Source organism: Lithobates pipiens, unplaced genomic scaffold, assembly GCF_037356315.1.
Source record: "Lithobates pipiens isolate NorthernLeopardFrog02 unplaced genomic scaffold, aLitPip1_a1.2 Scaffold_8, whole genome shotgun sequence".
NCBI lineage: Eukaryota > Metazoa > Chordata > Amphibia > Anura > Ranidae > Lithobates > Lithobates pipiens.
Genome location: NW_027507903.1, coordinates 447,262,920 through 447,285,384, shown reverse-complemented (window position 1 = coordinate 447,285,384; position 22,465 = coordinate 447,262,920). Strand labels below are relative to the sequence as shown.

The 22,465-nt window shown below is 41.8% G+C and overlaps 1 protein-coding gene across 4 annotated transcripts in view; it reads right to left on the bottom strand.

The window, feature by feature from the left end:
- The window catches only part of GRIA1 (glutamate ionotropic receptor AMPA type subunit 1), a 410,043-nt gene that overhangs the window by 374,004 nt on the left and 13,574 nt on the right, over window positions 1-22,465 (bottom strand). The window lies entirely within an intron of this gene.

The following is a 22,465-nucleotide window of genomic DNA, read 5'->3' as shown; positions in this document are numbered from 1 at the left end:
CCGGAAGAGGATGCCTGTGGGCTTCACATGCCCACAGGCAAAATGGAAACCGTCAGGAGACGGTTTTATAAAGTCATTTCTGAGCGGACAAAGGCATGCTGCTGTTTGCAGAAACACTACAAGTAAGTGCTATGCTTATTAAGAATATTGATTGTGACTATGCCTAATCCAAAAAAACGTTCTAAGCAGTGGAATCCCGCTTTAAAAGACTGAAACTTTTCAGTGTTTGAATGCAATCTATACACTGGGGGGAGAACCTCTGGGGGAATCTAGGATGGAAAAGGACCTGGGGGTCCTAGTAGATGATAGGCTCAGCAATGGCATGCAATGCCAAACTGCTGCTAACAAAGCAAACAGAATATTGGCATGCATTAAAAAGGGGATTCATTCCAGAGATAAAATGATAATTCTCCTGCTCTACAAGACTCTGGTCCGGCTGCACCTAGAGTATGCTGTCCAGTTCTGGGCACCAATCCTCAGGAAGGATGTACTGGAAATGGAGTACAAAGAAGAGCAACAAAGCTAATAAAGGGTCTGGAGGATGTTAGTTATGAGGAAAGGTTGTGAGCACTGAACTTATTCTCTCTGGAGAAGAGACGCTTGAGAGGGGGTATGATTTCTGTATACAAATACCATACTGGTGAGGATGACTCCACAATAGGGATAAAAAAAATTCACGAAAAGACGTTTAACAAGACATGTGGCCACTTATTAAAATTAGAAGAAAAGAGGTTTAACCTTACGTAGAGGGTTCTTTACTGTAAGAGCGGCAAAGATGTGGAATTCCCTTCCACAGGTGGTGGTCTCAGCGGGGTGCATTGATAGTTTCAAGAAACTATTAGATAAGCACCCGAATGACCACAATATACAGAGATATACAAATATACACTGTAATACTGATATATAATCACACACATAGGTTGGACTCGATGGACTTTTAATAAATACATTTGCATGATTCCCACATCAACACAGTCAGTGCTAACAGGGGAGTCCCTCCTGCCAAGCAATTGTCTGGCTCTGGCGGGGGGGGGAGGGGGGGGGATAATCGCAAGCAAATCTGGCAGGCTGGTTGTTGGTACATTCAGCCTGCCCACACACAGATCAAGAGCAGGAGGGAATTTGGAAAAATCACACATCATATGTTTAACATGAACCGGCCAAGATTCAAACTGTCTATGGCCGGCCTAAGTTTTCCTGTGGTACTGAGAAAATGGCAACGACCTTTTGATATCCCCTTTTATGCTGGACATGTGATTTTTCCAAGCCCCCTCCTCGTATTAATCTAGGTTGTACAGTCTCATTTTGCAATACGTTAGTATAAAAATACGAAAGCACCAGGAATACTATTTACATGGGGCTAGGCACACAGTTAACCCCTTGCTCACCCCTTAAAGTGGTTGTAAACCCTTACAAACCACTTTGACCTACAGGTAAGCCTAGATTAAGGCTTACCTGTAGGTCCAAGAAATATCTCCTAAACCTACACGGTTTAGGAGATATTTGCCAAAAGACAGGCACCGCTGTCAACGGCGACATGCCGAGAGTGGCGGCTCCCGTGCGCATGCACGGGAGTGATGTCATCGCGGCTTCATCGAATGAGCGGCTGAGCAGCGAGACCCACCTAGAACATGGATGCTCCAGAATACAGGGGACAGCGGTGACTTCTCTGGCTCCAGTGTCAGGTAAGTGACACATAATGGACTACTATGCGATGCATAGCAGTCCATTATGCTTTACCTTTGCAGGGAATGAAAGAGGAAGTAAACCCATCAGGGTTTAATTCCTCTTTAAGTGATCACCTTCCAGCCAGCGTCATTAGTACAGTGACAGTGCATATTTTTAGCACTGATCACTGTATTATTGTCACTGGTCCCCAAAAAAGTGTCAAAAGTGTCAGTTAGTGCCCAATTTGTCCGAGACAATATCACAGTCCTGCTATAAGTCGCTGATCTCACTGATCACCACCATTACTACTGTAGTAAAAAAATAAAAATAAACAACAATTTTCATAAATATATGCTATGACTTTTGCACAAACCAATCAATATACGCTTATTGGGATTTTTTTTTTACCAAAAATATGTACAGAAGCTGAATACATATTGGCCTAAATTGATGATGACATTCAATTTTTTACATTTTTTTATTGGATATGTTTTATAGCAGAAAGTAAAAAATATTGTTTTTTCCTCAAAATTGTCGGTTGTTTGTTGTTTAGAGTGCAAAATATAAAAACCGTAGAGGTGATCAAATACCACCAACAGAAATCTCTATTTGTGGGGAAAAAAGGGACAATTTTATTTGGGTACAGCGTCGCTTGACTACGCAATTGTCAGTTAAAATAAAGCAGTGCCGTATCGCAAAAAATGGCCTGGTCATGAAGGGAGGTAAATCTTCTGGAGCTGAAGTGGTTAAAGGAGAAGTCCAGGGTGAATAACATAATAAATGTTTATTATTTCATCACTGTCCCCCACAGGGATTTCCCTACTCCTCTCTGCTCCTCCAGTGCTGGCTGGAGCTACAGGCTGGTAAGGGGATGGGCATGGCTGGTTCTTGCTTTCAGCCAGAAATGCAGAGGCAAATTAAGTTGTCAATTAGGCTGAGAGGGTGTGAAAAGAGGGGAGCGTATAGCTCAGCAATAGGAAAAAAACTCTGGGGGAAGATTTCCTAAAACCAATGGGAACAGTGGGGACTATTGTGGTATCTAATGGTAATCAATAACGAATTAAAAAATAAAAAATTGATTGAATTTTATTGAAAATAACAGAAGTAAAGAGAGAAACAAATACAGACAATAATCGAACTAACAAAATATTAATCAATCCATAAAATGGACAATGTCATACAAAGGGTGGTTGAAAGCCCCATGCAGGAGTTTTTTTTTACATAGATGTAGAGTAGACGTATGGCTCGACCGGTTTCGTGGCAAAAAAGCCGCTTCCTTAGGAGACGTCACCTACAATGTCTAACATACACAAGAGAATGATAGTTCAATAATTACAAATAAATAATTGACAATTTTGGAAAAAAGTTCATAGCTATTAAAAAATAGATACAATAAGACCAAAGGTAATACCCATGAGAAAATCATGACTCACCCAAGGACTTTTTTACCCCTCGACATAGAGACGACAAAATGTGAGACACCCTAAATTAGGGTGCCCCCCCTGGGAGCGGGCACGGGGGGTGATACGTAGGAGGGCACACTTTGCACTACAGATAAAAAAGATTATAAAATAAAATAAGATTTCTCATGGGTATTACCTCTGGTCTTATTGTATCTATTTTTTAATAGCTATGAACATTTTTCCAAAATTGTCAAATATTTATTTGTAATTATTGAACTATCATTCTCTTGTGTATGTTAGACATTGTAGGTGACGTCTCCTGAGGAAGCGTTTTTTTTGCCGCGAAACCGGTCGAGCCATACGTCTACTCTACATCTATGTAAAAAAAAACTCCTGCATGGGGCTTTCAACCACCCTTTGTATGACATTGTCCATTTTATGGATTGATTATTATTTTGTTAGTTCGATTATTGTCTGTATTTGTTTCTCTCTTTACTTCTGTTATTTTCAATAAAATTCAATCAATTTTTTTTTTTAATTCGTTATTGATTACCATTAGATACTGCAATAGTCCCCACTGTTCCCATTGGTTTTAGGAAATCTTCCCCCAGAGTTTTTTTCCTATTGCTGAGCTATATGCTCCCCTCTTTTCTCATGTCTAAATTGAGATGATGGTATCTTGTTTAAATTAATCTTTTGAGGCTTTCTCATAACCAATAGGCAGAGAGAGTGAATCCTGACAATATTTTTGGGGTCCTTGCATGCTTTTGCTTCGTCAGATGATATTAGGCAGAAGAAACAAATACAATTTTTTTTAAATGTGACTAAAGGCAAACATTTTTTTAAAGTTTTGGATAGAGTGAAGAGGAAATAGAACCCCTGACTGTTTTTACTGCCACTTGTGCCCCCATTAGGAAGATTCATCCTCTCTATTTGCCCTGTTTTCCGTTATCATCCAAAGTGTAGGTTGAATTCAGAACACTAATAGAGAGAAAATCTTCCAATGGGGACACTAGTTCTGGTGACCCTGGTGACACACCAGGCTCCCCCACCCCCCTTTAGAGGAATTTCCTTCCACTTTCTGTTTTGCCTATTGAACAGGATATGAATGCTTACTCTATCCAAAATGATGGGAAAAAAAGTTTTGCCTTTAGTTACACTTTAGGTTTAGATACATTTAATACGATTTTCCTTTGGAATAACATTGCATGTAAATATTATGAGTAGGCCTATATTTGGATATTGTGCTGCCCTAGGTCACCTAAATGATGATGTCTATTGGTACAAACTCTATTGGTACTTACCATCGTATCATATGATTATTTTTGCAAAAATTTATACTAGAAAGCACTTTATGAGAAAACCTGCTTACACACCAAGCAGGTACACACCAACATGTGAGAGAAAAGAGAAATGGTTTTACGTTTCTTAAAGTATATCTAAAAGCATTTTTTTTTAATGTTTTGGATAGGGTAGAGAGGGATTAGAACAGGGGTCTCCAAACTTTGTAAGTAAAGGGCCAGTTTACTATCCTTCAAGCTTTAAAGGGGCCAGAATGTGGCCAGTGGGAGTAAACAAAGCTCCAATATCTGTGCCTCATTATTGGTTTTAATAGGAGAAATAGTGCCCCATTGTGGGTATCCATATGAAAAATAGTGCCCTGTTGATGGTGTTAGTAGGGGGAATAGTGCCCCATCATTGGTGTCAGCTGTTGAAATAGTGCCTTAAGGACCAGATAAAGGCAAGCAAAGGACCACATCCGGGCCCTGGGCCACAGCTTGGAGACCACTGGATTAGAATACGTGTCAGTTTTTATTGCTGTCTGTGCTCCTATTAGGGAGATTCACCCTCTCTATTTGTCCTGTTTACCATCATCATTGAAGGTGAAAGTTAAAAAAAATCCCACATTTTGGTTTGTCCAAGAAAAGTAATAGTAACTCTTGGGGACCCCCAGGTCACCAGTAACTAGGGGGTCCCCAAGAGTTTCGCCTTAATTTGCAGGGATTTCCTCTCACTTCCTGTTTGTCTATGGGGCAGGAAGTGAAGGTAAATCTCCGCAATGGGACAAAGATATTATTTATTTATTTTTTGTGGTGGGTGGGATTTTAAAATCCTAAAAAAAACTTTTGCCTATAGTTCTACTTTAAATTAAAGTTTAGTTCTCTGACTCCTTTGACATACTCTACACAAACTTTATCCTACAGTTCCCTTGTTGATTTAGTCACCAGTGTCCAAAGATGCCCAGAAGAGGAGAGGGAAATAAGGAGAGATTTATCACAGTTTGTAATTTCTGTGGGACTGGTTCCAACCCTGTTGCCCTAGACCAGCCTTTCTCAACCTTTTCAACAAAGAGGAACCCTTGAAATAGTTCTCAGGTCTCGGGGAACCCCTGCTAAAAATTAGAAATCTACAACTTGTGATACAATAGTGTGATGGTCAGTGGGAAGAATGGTCCTTACACTTGTGGTCATTGGGAAGAATTGCCTCCTTACAGATAGCTAAAAAGATCAATGTGTGATTGGGAACTTATCTCAGAGACAGAAATTTCCCAGTGCTGAAGGAACCCCTAGCAACCTCTGGAGGAACCCTAGTTTAGAATCACTGCCCTAGACACTGGCCCCCCAAGTGGCTACTGATAAATACAGCCCTGATTATGGATGGTAAAATTCTTATTTCTGAGCCTGACATTTTTCTTCTACAATGGTGAAAGCCTAGATTAATAATAATAGTCCATTAATAATGTTATTAATGTCCATTATTAGTCCATTAAAAACGTTATAATGTTAGTAATGGCTCTTTCAAAACACTTTGCAGAAAGGAATTGGTTTGATGAGGTGTTTCTTTGTGCTTTTTGCACACCTACTTATCCACAGTGGGAAGTAGACCATAGCAGTGACTGTCGGAAACATATGGGTAAGTGAAGAAAAATCATTATCCGTTTATCGTATTTGTCTTTAATACATATATGTGGCTATTTATCCAGGCTTTCGCCATCTAAAAAAAAAGTCTTCTTCCTGTCTATAATGGAGTCTAGATTCCTTTCCTAACCATAAAAAGCACTTTATAATGATAACATAATGACTGTCTGCCTGCCTCACAGAGCACTGTTCCAGATCTCCCTCATCAGTGATTATATCGGATATAACTGTCGCATAGCTCTACCCATGAATATTTTCAAGAAAGCAGGCCAAGTACAGGGATGAAAGAAAGTGCAAACACTGAATCCGGCTGCTTTGTTTGATTCCTTTGATTCCAACAACAAATAACAAAACAGGGACTTTGACAGGACTGTTAGTAGGTTAACAAAATAGGTAATCAGCTAAATGTTCAAACAGGGAGTAACTGCAAATTGCAACTTACTAAACAAATTAAAATCAATGATGCAAATCAGGGTCAGGATGGAAAAAGAGTATGCATACATTTCAAAATAATACAAAACATATTGCGAAAGCTTAAACAAAATGGACTCTTCACAACAACGTCTCTGTGGAAAAGACAGGGTAGCAGGGTAAGCCTCTATAACAGATAGTCAAGAGTTGAGAGTACCTATTTCAATAAAACAGTTCAGAATATGATTGCTAGCGATAATCCTTGTAACCGCTTCCCTCTCATTGAAGTCTACGGTAGCTCTGGTAACACAGATGAACAGCTAGAGGGATCCAGTATCCAAGGACACAGAGATACCCAACTGGAACTATAGCACTCTGGTAGCAATTGGGGATGAGCTCGCTGCAGATCACTTGCCCAACTCCCTCTGCCTCATATATGGCCACTCTGAGCTCATTAGGGAGGGAAACTGGGAAAACATATCTTCCCTGGCTATATCCCGGAACCCAGAAAGTTGTGGGAAATTGGGTTAAAGGGGCTTGCATCTGAGAATTGTAGTAAATTGGCAAAAAAAAGCTACACTACCATAAGGTGAGCTTTTTTCCTGTGGTTGTGTTCCCTGGATGAAGTGTTGAACAAGGTTTATTGTCCTTTATAGCTAGCAGTTTGGGTTCCAAGATTTGGAAAAAAAAAAAGCTGGAACAGATTAAAAAAAGGTTTGGCTAAAACAACAAAAACTTTCTGAGACAGTAATGATAGCCACTTATAGGATTGGATCAGTAGATCTGCAAAAGAGGACCCATCCATGAATGGAAAACGGTTGCATGATTGGAAGGTCAGCTCCCTCCATTCCTGGATCGTGTTTCCTTCATAGAAGCTGTAATATAGTCTCTATGAATGGTGGAGCTTGATGACAGCCTGCAAAAATTCCTCAGTTCTATTAACTCCTGCTGCACTGGAAGATGACGGCAGCAGGAGGGGCTGATTCATGTATGGAGGAGGATTTCACCTAAAAGAAGAGGCATCAGCACAAGGTACACATCCTATTGACATCAAGTTATATTCCTGATGATTTTTCGTTTTTTGAGGGGGGTGTTTAACCCCCACTGCACCAGAAGATTATTGTGGTGGGGATGAGGGATCATTGCAAGAGGAATATTTTGGCAGCCAACTAAACACCCAACACCTTAATTTAGCCCTAAGGGTCCATGCACACAATACTTACAAAAATGGCAGTTCTTTTGGTAGAAAAAAACACTCATATAGAGCATTTTTGAACACATGTTTAGGCACATTTAGATGCACTTAGTCTTTTTTTTTCCTGCCAGAAAAACTCCTCTTAAAAACGCAGTCCAGAAGGTGTTTTTTGCGGACTGTAAACACTGAGCTTAAATGCCTCTAAACGTCCTAATGTCCATGGACGCACTTCTATAAGAAATTTTGTGTTTTGCTTGTAGAAGCTGCTCAATGTAACCCTAACGTTGAGCAGCTTCTACAAGCAAAACACAACATTCCTATAGAAGCAGTATTTTTTAAGCCCAGTGTGCATGAACCCTTAAATTGTAGCCGAACTGGGCAATGGGGGAGTAAGAGAAGGTAACTACAGTATTAGCAGCTTATAAAAATTAAACCTATTGCCACTTCATACCCGGGCACTGGGGGGTTATACAAGCCATCTCTGCTCACAAGCCAGGTGCTAAGAAGAAAGACATTGCACACATGAGGGATCACTGGTGTCCATATTTATTAGGAAGGATATCCACAAGCTTGACTTTGAGAGTCCTCATCTAAGACCACTCCTCTAACCCGTTTCACCCATAGGGCTTTGTCGTAAAGATAGGGGGACAAGAAGCTTAATTAGAAACACCTGGCAACCCTTGAAAGCACAATATCCCATCCAGGGAACTGGGACACAATTTCATAGAGCTAACAGAGCTCTCATAAAGAGATGATTAATAAACTAGTGACACAATCAAACTCTAAGACCATGGAAATTCACAACAGATGTGGAATATGAAAACACTCCATAACTGCCAAAACAGGTCAAAAGAGGGAAGACTTTAAAAATAAAGGTTGTTGGCACAATATCTATCTTGCAACAGGGTGTTAGAACCTATTGTTATTTTCTTTGGTGAGAGGTCTATGAAGTTCTCCTTGGTACTACTAGATGTATAGAATACCCCAATTCCATCTGTGTAAGATTCTTTTAAATAAGGTACTGATCTCTTGTTGCTGGCAGTGGGGATGAGGGGGAGGGAAAGCTGGGGGCCCAGGTTAGGACTAATGTGTCCTCTGCTGAGGGCTCTGCGCTCCATCTTGAGGAGGTTTGTGCCACAGTTAAACACCAGACTCTTCAGTTGGCCATTTTGGGCCTGTGTCAAATAAGAAAGAACTGCGTAGCTAAGGACCCAGGAAGGAGGGAGTCAATTTCTCTACATGGCACTGCTAAAAGCCAGATTGTAAAGGTTGAAAGGTTGGGCTGTGAGCTTTTCTGCAAGGAACTGGAAAAGGAAGAGAAGAGTTTGTCCAGAGGAGTAACTGGAGAGAAATTCCCCCAGTGTGGGCTGGAAAATGGGACTCTGTCATGCTCTGTGAGCACCCTGTTGGGAAAAAATGACCCCTACTTGGAGGGTAGAGAAAGAAGAAAGTTTACCTGTAAATTACAGGCTGTAACCCCTAAGTAGAACACCCGAGCTACTCTTAAAGGGGCAAAGTTCTTGTTAAAGTTCTTGACCAGATATAAGTAAAGTAGCAAAGAAGCAACTAACTTCATAGCTGACAGGTTTGGATTTTTCTATTCTTTGAAATGTTTGAGATGAAAGGTAAGTGATGAATATGGTAGAGTGGAGATGGCACATATGTGCAGGTGGATTTGGTGTAGTGATGTAGTTCAATCAGCTGGTAGCTGTCTATGTTCCCCAGGGATGAAGGTGTGGGAAACGATCCTTGTGCCCATTAGTGCAACCATGTGTGGGTTGGGATTGTGGATCCCTGCTCTCGAATAAAAGAACCTCAAGCATGACTAAATTGGAAGCAATTGGGTGGTCCTGGGGTTTGGGCTCTCCCAGTGTCCAGAAGAAATTTGAGTCCTGTGTTCAGGATGGTAGTCTCAGACAGTTCTGAACTGAAGTTTTCAGGTGTACAGTGACAAAAACAGTTAACTATTCTAGACTTAGACTAACCCACAATCTGACTTCATATCGTTTTCACTTCAAATGAGCTTTATGGCTACATTCACAATATTGCAGGTGCGGGAATGCAAATAAATTGTACGTGTGTTTGCTTGAGCAGCCAAAACATGGGGAAATGTGGCGAAGTGTGCAGAGCTCCATGATGCTTTGACTGCAGTTTCCCGAAAAGGAACAGAGACATTTCCTCGTGTTTCAGCAGCCCATGTGCTCACGCAAACGCCCCCTGCAGCAAACACTAGAGATATAAACCTAGACTAAGACATTGATAGGCCTGTGTATGGTTACAGTGGCATCATCAAACCATAATATTTCTAATGTGGCTACCTAGTTATTTATTTTTCACTTTATCTTATAAATAGAAAGATAGCTTCCACCTTTTTGCTCCCTATAGCCCCCTTAAAAATTACTTGTGCCACATTTGAGATTTGTCTCTGGCAAAGCCAAGATAAAAGATCAGAAGAAAAAAAATAGTGAGAGAAAAAAAGGGACAGCACAGAAAATAAAAAATATTGTGGAAGAAATATAACAAAAAATTTGACTACAATACGTCTTTCTAAAGGATGTATTTCTTCACTGGCCAAAGAAAGCGCCTACGTAAAGGAAACACAGACCACTGTCTGTAGGGACCCTGGGGGCAATACAACATGTGCCAATGGCCACGTGTGGATCCCAGGCCATAGGTCGGGCAACAGGGGCATAGACAGGCCAAAGGCTTGTGTAGATAGATAGATAGATAGATAGATAGATAGATAGATAGATAGATAGATAGAATGATGAGACAGATAGATGGCTGTCCTTGTCAGTGTCTGTCAAGCAAGCGGTAGAAAAGAAATACAGAGAAATTGCCACAAATCACTTGGCCCATTTCAGCTTCTGATTCCCCATCTGCTTTACTCTTCAGACTGAATTTGATCCACAGCATTAATTTATATAGGAGGAAACCGCCTACATATTTCAATTATTTCTTAATCCCCTCTCTGCTGCCTGTAGAGGAAAGCTGTTTCTGCTTCACACTGTGTTCCCACTAAGTCCCACTTCTTTTATATTGTACTCAGGAGTCATTATTCCGTGACACAGAGAGGAAATAGCACACAGTACCACAAACATTTCTGACATTTATTTAATCATGCTTCTCCTAATGTAACATATAGGAGACAACAAAAAATGTATATGTTGAAAAAACATTTGAATAATAAAAAAAAAAAAGATTTATGTTATAATAATGGTCAGTATCTGCCTTTTATTATTTTTTTTCCAGAGCATCTCAATTTTGATTCTACCTAAAAGAATCATCTACAAGCCTGAGACGCCCATTCTCGAAGCCCTTGTACACACGGTCGGACATTCCGACAACAAAATCCGTCAGATTTTTTCCGACGGATTTTGTCCGAAGCTGGTGTTGTATACAAACAAAGTTGTCGGAAAATCCGATCGTTCGGAACATGATGACGACCAATCAGATCATGATGTCGGAAAATTTAATATCCAGTTCTCAAAATTTGTTGGAAAAAGTCAGATGGAGCCCACACATGGTCGGATTATCCGACAACACGGTCCGATCGGACATTTTCCGTCGGAATGTCCGACCGTGTGTACAAGGACTAAGACTGGTTTATAGTTCTAGGGTGTTTCAACTGTGCCTCATATAACACGTATGAACTCTGTCTCATCTTAAGTTTTTAGATACTTTTCGCAGCCAACACAAGTGCAGAACCTGGCAACGACTAGAGCTGCAGACACTACAAACTGTGGTAATCAGCCAATCAGCCAATTACAAACTGCTGTGCTCACACATGACCCTTTTACAGCACTGTTATGCCGCATACACACGATCGTATCTTCCAACAACAAAACCATGGATTTTTTTTCGAAGGATGTTGGATTAAACTTGTCTTGCATACATACAGTCACACAAATGTTGGCCAAAAATTCAAAACGTGGGAATGTGTTGACGTACACGACGTACAGTACAAGTTCAATAGCCAGTGTGGCTCCTTCTGCTTGATTCAGAGCATGCATGGCTTTTTTATCGAAGACTTGTATATACACGATCAGACTTTCCAACAAGTTTTGTTGGTGGAAAATTTGAGAACCTGCTATCAAACAGCAAATGTTCGATGGAGCATACACACGGTCGAACTTTCTGACAACAAGCTCACATGCAACATTTCCCGTCGGAAAATCCGACCGTGTGTACGTGGGATAAGGGTCTGCATTGTTGGGCTTTGGGATATTATCAATAACCTCCTGGCCACGTGGGGCACTTCTGAATTAAATTATAATTTATTATAGGTGCTATAGACCTGCTTCTACTTCTACTGCTTTTGACCTCAACCTTTAAGCAGGTTTTGCATTCCCATAGACAGGTCCAAAGCATAGCTCTTAACTATCCCTGATTTCGAGGGACTGTCCATCATACAGAACAAAGTCCCTCTGTCCCTCTTTCTTCCTTATTTATCCCGCATTTTGGTCTAATCTATGTAGTTGTATATAAAATGCACTACTGATCTATCAAAAATGCTTTATTTACATTGCTAAACCTTTAATCCAATTTCTAAATTGTTGCATTTGTAAATTCCAAAAGCCAATATAAAGGAATAGTAGTGGTAAAAAAAAAAACATTGAGGGTTTAGCCAATCATTTTTTTGTAAAATTCTCCTTTAAGGGGGTGTGACAGGAGGCATGTCCTATGCCTACATACTTTTGCTAGTAGGTGTCCCTCATTTCCATCTCAGAAAGTTGGGAGGTATGGCTAATGCTGGCCATACAGTATACAATTTTTCTGTACAATTTTCCATTAGCTTTACCAAAACCATATAATATGAAGTTAAACCTGAAGACTTTCAATTTGTATGCAATCAGGTAGCCCCCCTCCCCCCCAGTCACGCTGACCTGGATCAATGTGATCTACCATTCTGAGACCTGGTATAGCCGCGTCAGGGGTCCAGGGCTTAGAAATTCCTGCGGCTGAATCTCCAAAATGTACCCCATCAGGAGGGATGTTTCGGAGCATTCTAATTGGTTAGCACCATCACATGAATGGGGCTGACCCAACAGAATCCATGTAGCCCATCCTGTCAGTGGAGAAGAAGATGCCTGAATGGCAAGGGGATTTTTAAGCCTCGGACGCCTGGGGGGGGGGGGGGGGGGGGAGGGGGGAAGTGGAGGTGGGGTCCTGTGTAAGTTCACCTTACAGATTTTTCTGTAAAGGTGAACTTACACTTTAAGTTATCTGTTAATACCAACTGTGGCAATTGTTATTGAAGAAGAGAGATGCACTACCTTTTCTGCAACAAAATGCCCCTACCTGCCTGCTTGCTGTCTTCTCCAGCAATGTAAACTGAGCTGTGCATGCACAGCTCAGTTTACAGTGCTGGACCGATCTCTGAGTGCAGGGATTGGGAGATGGCGATGCGGGCTCCTGATCCCGTAAGCATAGTGGCATCCATAGGCATGCACAGGGGGTGTGCCAGGTATGCCTGGGCACACTCTAATCACAACATGCAGAGCCAATTCCCCCTACTACCCGGGCTTCCCCTTGTGTTGCCCCCCCTCACCCGCAGTGCTGATGGCCTCCCTTCTCTACTCTATCCCCCCCCCCCCAGCTGCTGAGGGGGATGTTTCAGGATAGAGAGTGGGGAAGGGGCTGGTAAATATGCAATTTTCCGGCCCCTTCCTTTTCTATTTGAACATAGTGAACACACTCACTGTTCATTCATAACTGAGGCATAGTAAACTGTGTTTACTACGCTTTTGGTTGTGAATGAACAGGAAGCCACTTAGCACAGAGCACTTCCCATGCATTCACTGTCCAGTGCAGCTGAGGCTGCAGAGAAAGGTGTGTGTTTGTTTGAGCTTTGGGGTGTACACCCAAATGCAATAGGCTGCTCATACCTATGGTGGTAGCCAAACACAGTGATTGCATGATAGGGAAGTCCATGTAGGGGTTAAAAAAAAAAACAATGCAGTGCTTTCTTACAATGTATTACACTGGCTCTTCACACTATACACCGGTGGCCATACATTATAAAGAATATTACGCATGCTAATGGTGTGAATGGGCATTTAGAGATAATAATCCAGAGACTTTCTTTAGCACAGCATCAGAACTAACAGATGAGAAATTTCATGTATTTTATGCTTAGAAAACCTCTGAGAAACTCTAGGTTGTTTATACAAACATTCATAAAACAACAAAGCATTGCTAATACAGTGAAAAAGTAGAAACATATATTCCATATAACATATTATAAATATAATCCACATGAAAAAGTGAGGACTGTTAGAATTATTCTTTGAAAGTTCACTTGAAAACTCCAACAACCAATCACAAGTAATAAGAACTGCTACTGTGAAACCACCACCAGTAATAGGGGCGCTTACCAGATCTTATTGACCTTCTATCTCTAGAGAGGTCAAATAGGCAATGGTCATAACCATCAGTAGGGCTTGGTGTTTTCTTGGGGGGAGGTGGCAAACAAGCACCCATCCCCACCGAGCAGCATCCCGCGTGCTATTTGCCGGTCTGCCTGGCACTTACCCCATAGTGACGGGTGGCAGGCAGCATGGTGCAGTGGCTCCGCTCCAAGTCCTATCCTTCCAGCTTCACCCCTCCTCCTCCTAGGTGTCCAAAAGGCTTGCCTGTCCTTATGGCCAATCGGGTGACCGGTGTCAAAATCTGCTTCCTGATTGGCCAGGAGGAGGATCAGTGTTACAACAGCGAATATTGATTCACTGTTGTAACACACCTGGGTGGGCTCAGAGTACACTCTCTGCGACCCGAGCCCACCCTATATTGAAGCCTATTTGAGCCTCTGGGACTAATCAGGGCTTAAAAAAAAACAGCCCCTGCGCATTGGAATCCATGCGGCAATGTCCTGAAAAGGGCCGGACACATGGATAGGGGAGGTGATGAAGGAGAGGGGGGAGGCGCCTGCGTGCCCTTAATGGACGAGCCGCCCCTGGTAACCAACTGTGGGATGTAGCAAATAGAGAATGCCCTTCTATGGAAGTTGACTGCCAACCTGACCTCATTGGTTGCCGGCAGTCTTAGCAAGCAAAGTTTGGTGTTCATCTATGACCCAGCAATACAGATACAAATGCAAAATTGTAAGCCCCATTTACTTAAAGCATCTCAAAATATAAGAACAAACATTTACCATATTGCAGCATACAAGTTCATAGATGCAATGGCTTTCTTTTTTGGGCTTCTTTTCGTTTAATTTCACCTTATGATCCTGCCAATAACTCACTTTCTGTCCTAGGGTGACGTTGCTCACCCACTCTACTGTATCTATGAAGGAGCAGCGTTGTCATCCTAGGACAAAACTTACAGAACAGAATCTCCCCCTCTCCACTACTCCATAACATGAGGCATGGCATAATTCCCCACTTTTTGAGATGGGCATGAGGGACACCTATCAGCAAAAGTATGCAGGCAAAGGACACACCCCTTGTCACGCCCCTTAAAGGAGAATTATACAAAAAAACAAGATTGGTTAAACACACAAGTGCCTTTTTACCACTACTATTCCTTTATATTGGCTTTTGGAATTTACAAATGCAGCAATTTAGAAATCAGATGAAAGGTTTAGCACCGGGAAACACTTTTAGATAAAAAGTGCATTTTATACACATCTATATGGATCAGACCACAATGAGGGACACATGAGGAGGAATGAGGGACAGAGGGACATTGGTCCAAATCAGAGACAGTCCCTCGAAATCAGGGACAGTTGGGAGCTATGCATGAGGTATGGTTAGGGTTGCCACCTCATCCCTTTAAACCCAAATACATATAATTTACACAGGTTCTGTGGCTGATTACGGTGGTAATTAAACAAATTTGTTGCCTTATCTGCATTTAATTAGCGTAGAACCTGTGGAATTCATATGTTTTCGGGTTTAAAGAGATGAGTTGGCAACGCTAGGTATGGTGGTCTGTAATCCACAGAGATAAATGTAAACAATGCATCTGATGACAGTGCAGCATGGACAGAAAGCATAGGAGGTCATCAGTATTTTTTGCCCTTATCAAACAGATATAACAAAATGCTTTCAGTGGTTTATTTAACAAATAAAAAGGGATAAAATAAGATACCGTATATACTCGAGTATAGGCCGACCCGAATATAAGCCGAGGCCCCCAATTTACCCCCAAAAAACTGGAAAACTTATTGACTCGTGTATAAGCCGAGGGTGAGACATGGCTGTTCATCCCTGTGTGTGTGTCCGTCCATCCCTGTGTGTCCATCCATCCCTGTGTGTGTGTCCGTCCATCCATCCCTGTGTGTGTATCCATCCATCCATCCATCCATCCCTGTGTGTGTGTGTGTGTGTGTGTGTGTATTCATCCATCCATCCATCCCTGTGTGTGTGTGTGTGTGTGTGTGTGTGTGTGTGTATCCATCCATCCATCCATCCCTGTGTGTGTGTGTGTGTGTATCCATCCATCCATCCATCCCTGTGTGTGTGTGTGTGTATCCATCCATCCATCCATCCCTGTGTGTGTGTGTGTGTGTGTGTGTGTGTCCGTGCAGCCTTGTGTGTGTGTGTGTGTGTGTGTGTGTGTGTGTGTCCGTGCAGCCTTGTGTGTGTGTCCAGCCTACCTGTGTCCCAAGCCTCCGTCCCGAGCCGCCGTCGTCCCGAGCCTCCTCCGACCCGTGCCGTGCCTCCTCCGTCCCGTGCCTCCTCCGTCCCGTGCCGTGCCTCCTCCTTCCCGTGCCTCCTCCGTCCCGTGCCGTGCCTCCTCCGTCCCGTGCCTCCTCCGTCCCGTGCCGTGCCGATGGATCGCCGCTCTTCTCGGCGGCCATTCTACAATTCAAAATTCCGCCTCCGCCTGTGATAGGCGGAACACTCAATTTCCCAGCAGCCTGTGTTCCGCCTATCACGGACATCCTCTCATACTCGTCCGTAGTATGAGAATGAGCGGATGTCCGTGATAGGTGGAACACTGACTGCTGGGAAATTCAGTGTTCCGCCTATCACAGGCGGAGGCGGAGAAGGAGGCGCGGCTTTTAAATTTTAATGTCCGCCGTCTGTCTGCTCGACACGCTGATCGAGCAGTCAGACAGCGGTGACTCGAGTATAAGCCGAGGGGGCACTTTCAGCCTCAAAAAAGAGGCTGAAAATCTCGGCTTATACTCGAGTATATACGGTAATTGAATTGTTAGGATTTACATACACTTTAATGGGGCCTTGGGGTAGGCCTAGGGTTGCCACCTCATCCCTTTAAACCCGAATACATATGGATTACACAGGTTCTGGGGCTAATTTAATGCAGATAAGGCACCAAGTGAGTTTAATTACATCCTTAATCAGCCACAGAGCCTGTGTAATTAATATGTGTTCGGTTTTAAAGGGATGAGGCGGCAACTCTAGGTAGGCCTGACTTTAGGCCTAGGCCTCAGTGTGACCTTTTCTTTTTAGAGCCAGGTCTGGTTACAGCCTGACTGCTACAGATAACACAGATATGAGCAGACTTTCCTCTATATAAAGCCTTCCAGTGTGTTCTACCATGTCCTCCTCCTTGTACAGAAAGGACTGTTAAAATCCCTTTGCATTCATTTTACAATGAAAGGGTTAGGAATGCTGATCACACCAGTCACCCCATTAATCCACAAGTCCCGCATACATTAGAAAACACTTCCCAAAGGCCTGAAGGCAACAAAGCAGAAAAAAAGAAAGAGCGAAAAAAAAAAAATCCAACACAGCTGACAACTCCGGGAAGGAAAACAAGATTTGAAATTGTAATTCAGCAGTCGTTTGCTTCAGAATGAAGCCAACATGAATCCAGGATGCCGGGAATCTCATGGTTTTGTGTTGCCCTAAGGGACGGGGTGATGTCACTCTGTGTCAGCAACTAAGGGAATGAAGAAGACAACAAAGTAACCAGTGTTTCCAAAGCAGTCAGGGATGCTGGGAATCGAGGGAGCTAGCAGCTGTACGGCCACGATAAAATAAATCTCAGGATAATATACACAAGATCAGGTTCTAGTTCTGACTGTGAGCTACAGTAGTACCCATGGATAATATCATTTACAAATCATCTCTCCATAAAATGAAGCCTCCAACTGTTGCTTGCATTCACTGAGCGCAAGATAGAGGGAGGTCGATTTACTAAACCTGGAGAGTGCAAAATCGGGCGCAGCTCTGTATAGAAACCAATCAGCTTCCAGGATTTATTATCAAAGCTTACTTTAACCACTTCAGCCCCGGAAGAATTTACCCCCTTCTTGACAGAGCACTTTTTATGATACAGTACTGCTTCGTTTTAACTGACAATTGCGCAGTCATGTGACGTTGCACCTAAATAAAATTGATGTTCTTTTTTTTCCCACAAATAGTGCTTTCTTTTGGTGGTATTTTTTGCGTATTTTAAATGAAAAAAGAGCAACAATTTTGAAAAAAAACAACAATATTTTTTTACTTTTTGCTATAATAAATATCCCCAAAAAAATATATATTAAAAAAAATTTCTTTCTCAGTTTAGCCCGATATGTATTCTTCTATATATTTTTGGTAAAAAAAAATCGCAATAAGCGTATATTGATTGGTTTGCGCAAAAGTTATAGTGTCTACAAAATAGGGGATAGATTTATGCCATTTTTATCATTATTTTTTTTTATTAGTAATGGCAGTGATCTGCGATTCTTATTGTGACTGCGACATTATGGCGGACACATCGGACACTATTTTGGGACCATTGTCGTTTATACATAAAAATGCACTGATTACTGTACAAATGACACTGGCAGGGAAGGGGTTAAACATTAGGGGACGATCAAGGGGTTAAGTGTGTCCTAGGGAGTGATTCTAACTGTGGGGTGATGAGCTACCGCTGACATGACAGCGATCACTGGGAGCAGTAGATACCTGTCATGTCACTAGGCAAAACAGGGAAATGCCGCTCCGTGATACAATCGCGGGACACCGGCCGACGTCGAGTCTGCGGGACCCTCGGGCACGGTCACGGAGTGCGCGGTGGGCGCACCTGTGCCCACAATGCCACGTCTTAAAAGGGAGATGCAGGTACGTCCATTTGCGCAACCATGCCATTGTGCCGACATTTATAGTCATGCGCTGGTCGGCAAGCGGTTAACAAGCTGAAGTTAGAAGCTGATTGGCTAATATGCACAGCTGCACTAGATTTTGCACTCTACAGTTTTAGTAAATCAACCTCAATAGCTATAACCATTGGTGGACATAGTCAGCAAAGGGTCCACTATGTTTCTTTCTTTTCTTTCCTTGAATTGCATAACAGGTCTCCTTAAGCTGGCTACTTTGAAGCAGTAAATTCAATCCTCCATTAGCGCCAGCTCACACCATAGAAACACAGTCCGGATGCATTTCGTATGCATTTCTGCATGCTCCTTTTTTACACATTTCTGGTGCATTTTTGATGCAATTTTGATGCTTTCCAGTGACTTTTTCCCCAAATGGGGACATGTGCATTCTGGTGCATTTAAGTGCATTCCGGTGCATTTTTTAATGCTTTTTACCACGTTCCAGTACTGTTCAGAAAAAATGCAGCATGTTCTACATTTTCTTCTGGAACTGGAACGCACTGGAACTGACAGCATTGGTGTAAACTATGCCACTGGAAAACATATAACCTACTATCCATGCATTTCTAATGCAGAAAATAAAAATGCACTAGACTGCATGTGGTGTGAACCAGCCCTTAAAGCCGACCCCGGCTGTTTAAGGCACCCTGACTTTTTGACCTTTATAAATTTGACAACTCAACACAGAAGGTGAGGGTCCACAAGAGTTGATGGTGGTGGAGTGAACACATTTGCACCTTTATTTCCATTTATTCATGTTATGAATGCTCACCACTGAAGAAGGTTGGTTGAATGGGCTCTATTTGATTTTTTATTATTTTCGCACTTATTATTTGTACTTGATTCAGGAGTTGGTTTATTGTATATATTATGTTTGAGAATATGTGGCTAGTGGCTAAAACAGCGGCTTGCAACAATCGCATGTAAAATCCAGCAGGCTGGTTGTACTCAAGTCGATTGATCAATTTAAGTACATTCAGCCTGCCATACATATTTAGAATCTTCCTGCTGAACTGGCTGAGATTCCAACCGTCTATGGCCAGCTTAATAGAGATGATGAAATGGTGTAATCTACCTGACTGTGTTGTCCAAGCATCACAAATACTGCTAATTCAAAAAAAAAACTGCTATTGTGGGGCTGATGTCAAAGTGAATCCTACACAGGGGCACTGAAAAAAATCAGTGAGCTCATAATAGGAGTTGTTCTGGGCAACAACCAATCACGTTTCACTTTTCACCGCATGGAAAAATTTTTATTCTATCCAACAAAAACTGCAGCTGTGATATGATCATATGTGTTGTGGAGCAGTGCATTAAGATACCCTTCAAAGTTAATGGCACCACTAATGGGGTACAGTGCCTTGAAAAAAGTATTCATACCCCTTGAAATTTTCCACGTTTTGTCATGTTACAACCAAAAACGTAAATGTGTTTTATTGAGATTTTATGTGATAGACCAACACAAAGTGGCACATAATTGTGAAGTTGAAGGAAGATGATAAATGGTTTTCAATTTTTCTTTACAAATAAATATGTGAAAAGTGAGGAATTCATTTGTAATCAGCCCCTCTGAGTCAATAATTTGTAGAACCATCTTTCGCTTCAATTACAGCTGCAAGTGTTTTTGGGTATCTCTCTACCATCTAGAGAGTGACATTTTTACCCATTCTTCTTTGAAAAATAGCTCAAGATCTGTCAGATTGGATGGAGAGCATCTGTGAACAGCAATTTTCAAGTCTAGCTACAGATTTTCAGTTGGATTTAGGTCTGGACTTTGACTGGGACATGAATATGCTTTGAGCTAAACCATTCCATTGTAGCTCAGGCTGTATGTTTAGGGTCATTGTCCTGCTGGAAGGTGAACCTCCATCCAAGTCTCAAGTCTTTTGTAGACTCTAACAGGTTTTGTTCTAAGATTATCCTGTTTTTAGCTAATCCCATCAACTCTGACCAGTTTTCCGGTCCCTACTGAAGAAAATCATCCCCACAACACATGATGCTGCCACCACCATGTTTCACGGTGGGGATGGTGTGTTCAGGGTGATGTGCGGTGTTGGGTTTCCGCCACACACAGTGTTTTGCTTTTTAAAAAAAAGTTTAATTTTGGTCTCATCTGACCAAAGTACCTTCTTCTGCATGTTTTCTGTGTCTCTTATGGCTTTCTTTCAACAATAGCTTTCTTCTTGCCACTCTTCTATAAAGGCCAGATTTGTGGAGTGCACAACTAATAGTTGTCCTGTGGACAGATTCTCCCACCTGAGGTGTGGATCTCTGCAGCTCCTCCAGAGTTACCATGGGCCTCTTGGCTGCTTCTCTGATTAATGCTCTCCGTACCCGGCCTGTCAGTTTAGGTGGACGGCCATGTCTTGGTTGATTTTCAGTTGTGTCATACTCTTTCCATTTTCGGAAGATCGATTCAACAGTGCTCCGTGAGATGTTCAAAGCTTGGGATATTTTTGTACAGCCTAACCCTGCTTTAAACTTCTCCACAACTTTATCCCTGACTTGTCTGGTGTGTTCCTTGGCCTTCATGATGCTGGTTGTTCACTAAGGTTCTCTAACAAACCGCTGAGGTCTTCACAGAACAGCTGTATTTATACTAAGATTAAATTACACACAGGTGAACTCTATTTACTAATTAGGTGACTTCTGAAGGTAATTGGTTCCACTAGATTTTAGATAGGGGTATCACAATAAAGGGGGCTGAATTAAAATGCATGCAACACTTTTCAGATATTTATTTGTAAAAAAATTAAAACCATTTATCATTTTCCTTCCACTTCACAATTATGTGCCACTTTGTGTTGATCTATCACATACCATCCCAATAAAAAACATTTAGGTTTTTGGTTGTAACATGACAAAATGTGGAAAATTTCATGGGGTATGCATACTTTTTCAAGGCACTGTATGAGCATTGCTGTGCATTGTGGTAACTAGTTGTAAAACATGTTTTACTGTGTGTTACCGTAGCACATAAGTGTGAATGTACCCTAATAACATTTTTGTGCATCTATATGTGCATGTGCATTCATTTGTCAGTTTTGTCATTTAATATCTTCAAACTCAGTCTTTTAAGGTTTTATACAATTCTCTGGTGGTAGGAGTAAGAACAGATTCTGAACAATATATTCTGCCCTTCCCCAGCCACACTTGGCCATATGAAACATATAAAGAATTATGTCAGTGCTTATTGCAGTGACACGAAAGAAGGATGTCTCTCCCCCGTTCAGTCTGCTTTACTGGGATGCTCACGTTACGCAGTGATTAAATGCAATATATCCGCACATTAAAGCATTCCCTCTGGCGTCTGTCATGTAGAGCTCACTCATATGATGAATGTTAAGATCAATCGAATTCACAGAAAACATTCACCATAATCAATAATTCATCAATTTTCTATTTTTCCAAGAAGCCATATTCTGGCCAAACAACAGAATTCCAATGTTGATGCCTCTTAAAGAATAGACACAGACTTATTGAGTATAGCAAGAAGCACTGTGCAAAGTTTACCAGCTCAAATCAACCAATCAGAAATCATCTTTCATTAATCCAATATTGGCTGCACTCTCAATGGTGTCAACAATCAAGTGAAACGACATTGAAGGTCAGCCTCACAATGTAGTTTTAATCAAACTATCATATTGGAGAGAAGATCCTATCCCTGGATAGAGAGATCTGGGACGATTGTTTGGTCCTAGACTGGTGATTTCATCCAGGGACATATTGATCCAAGTCAAGTTTTTGCATAGGTTGTTATACCCCTGTGAGGCTCCATAACAGCCTTTCTCAACCTTTTCAACCCAGAGGA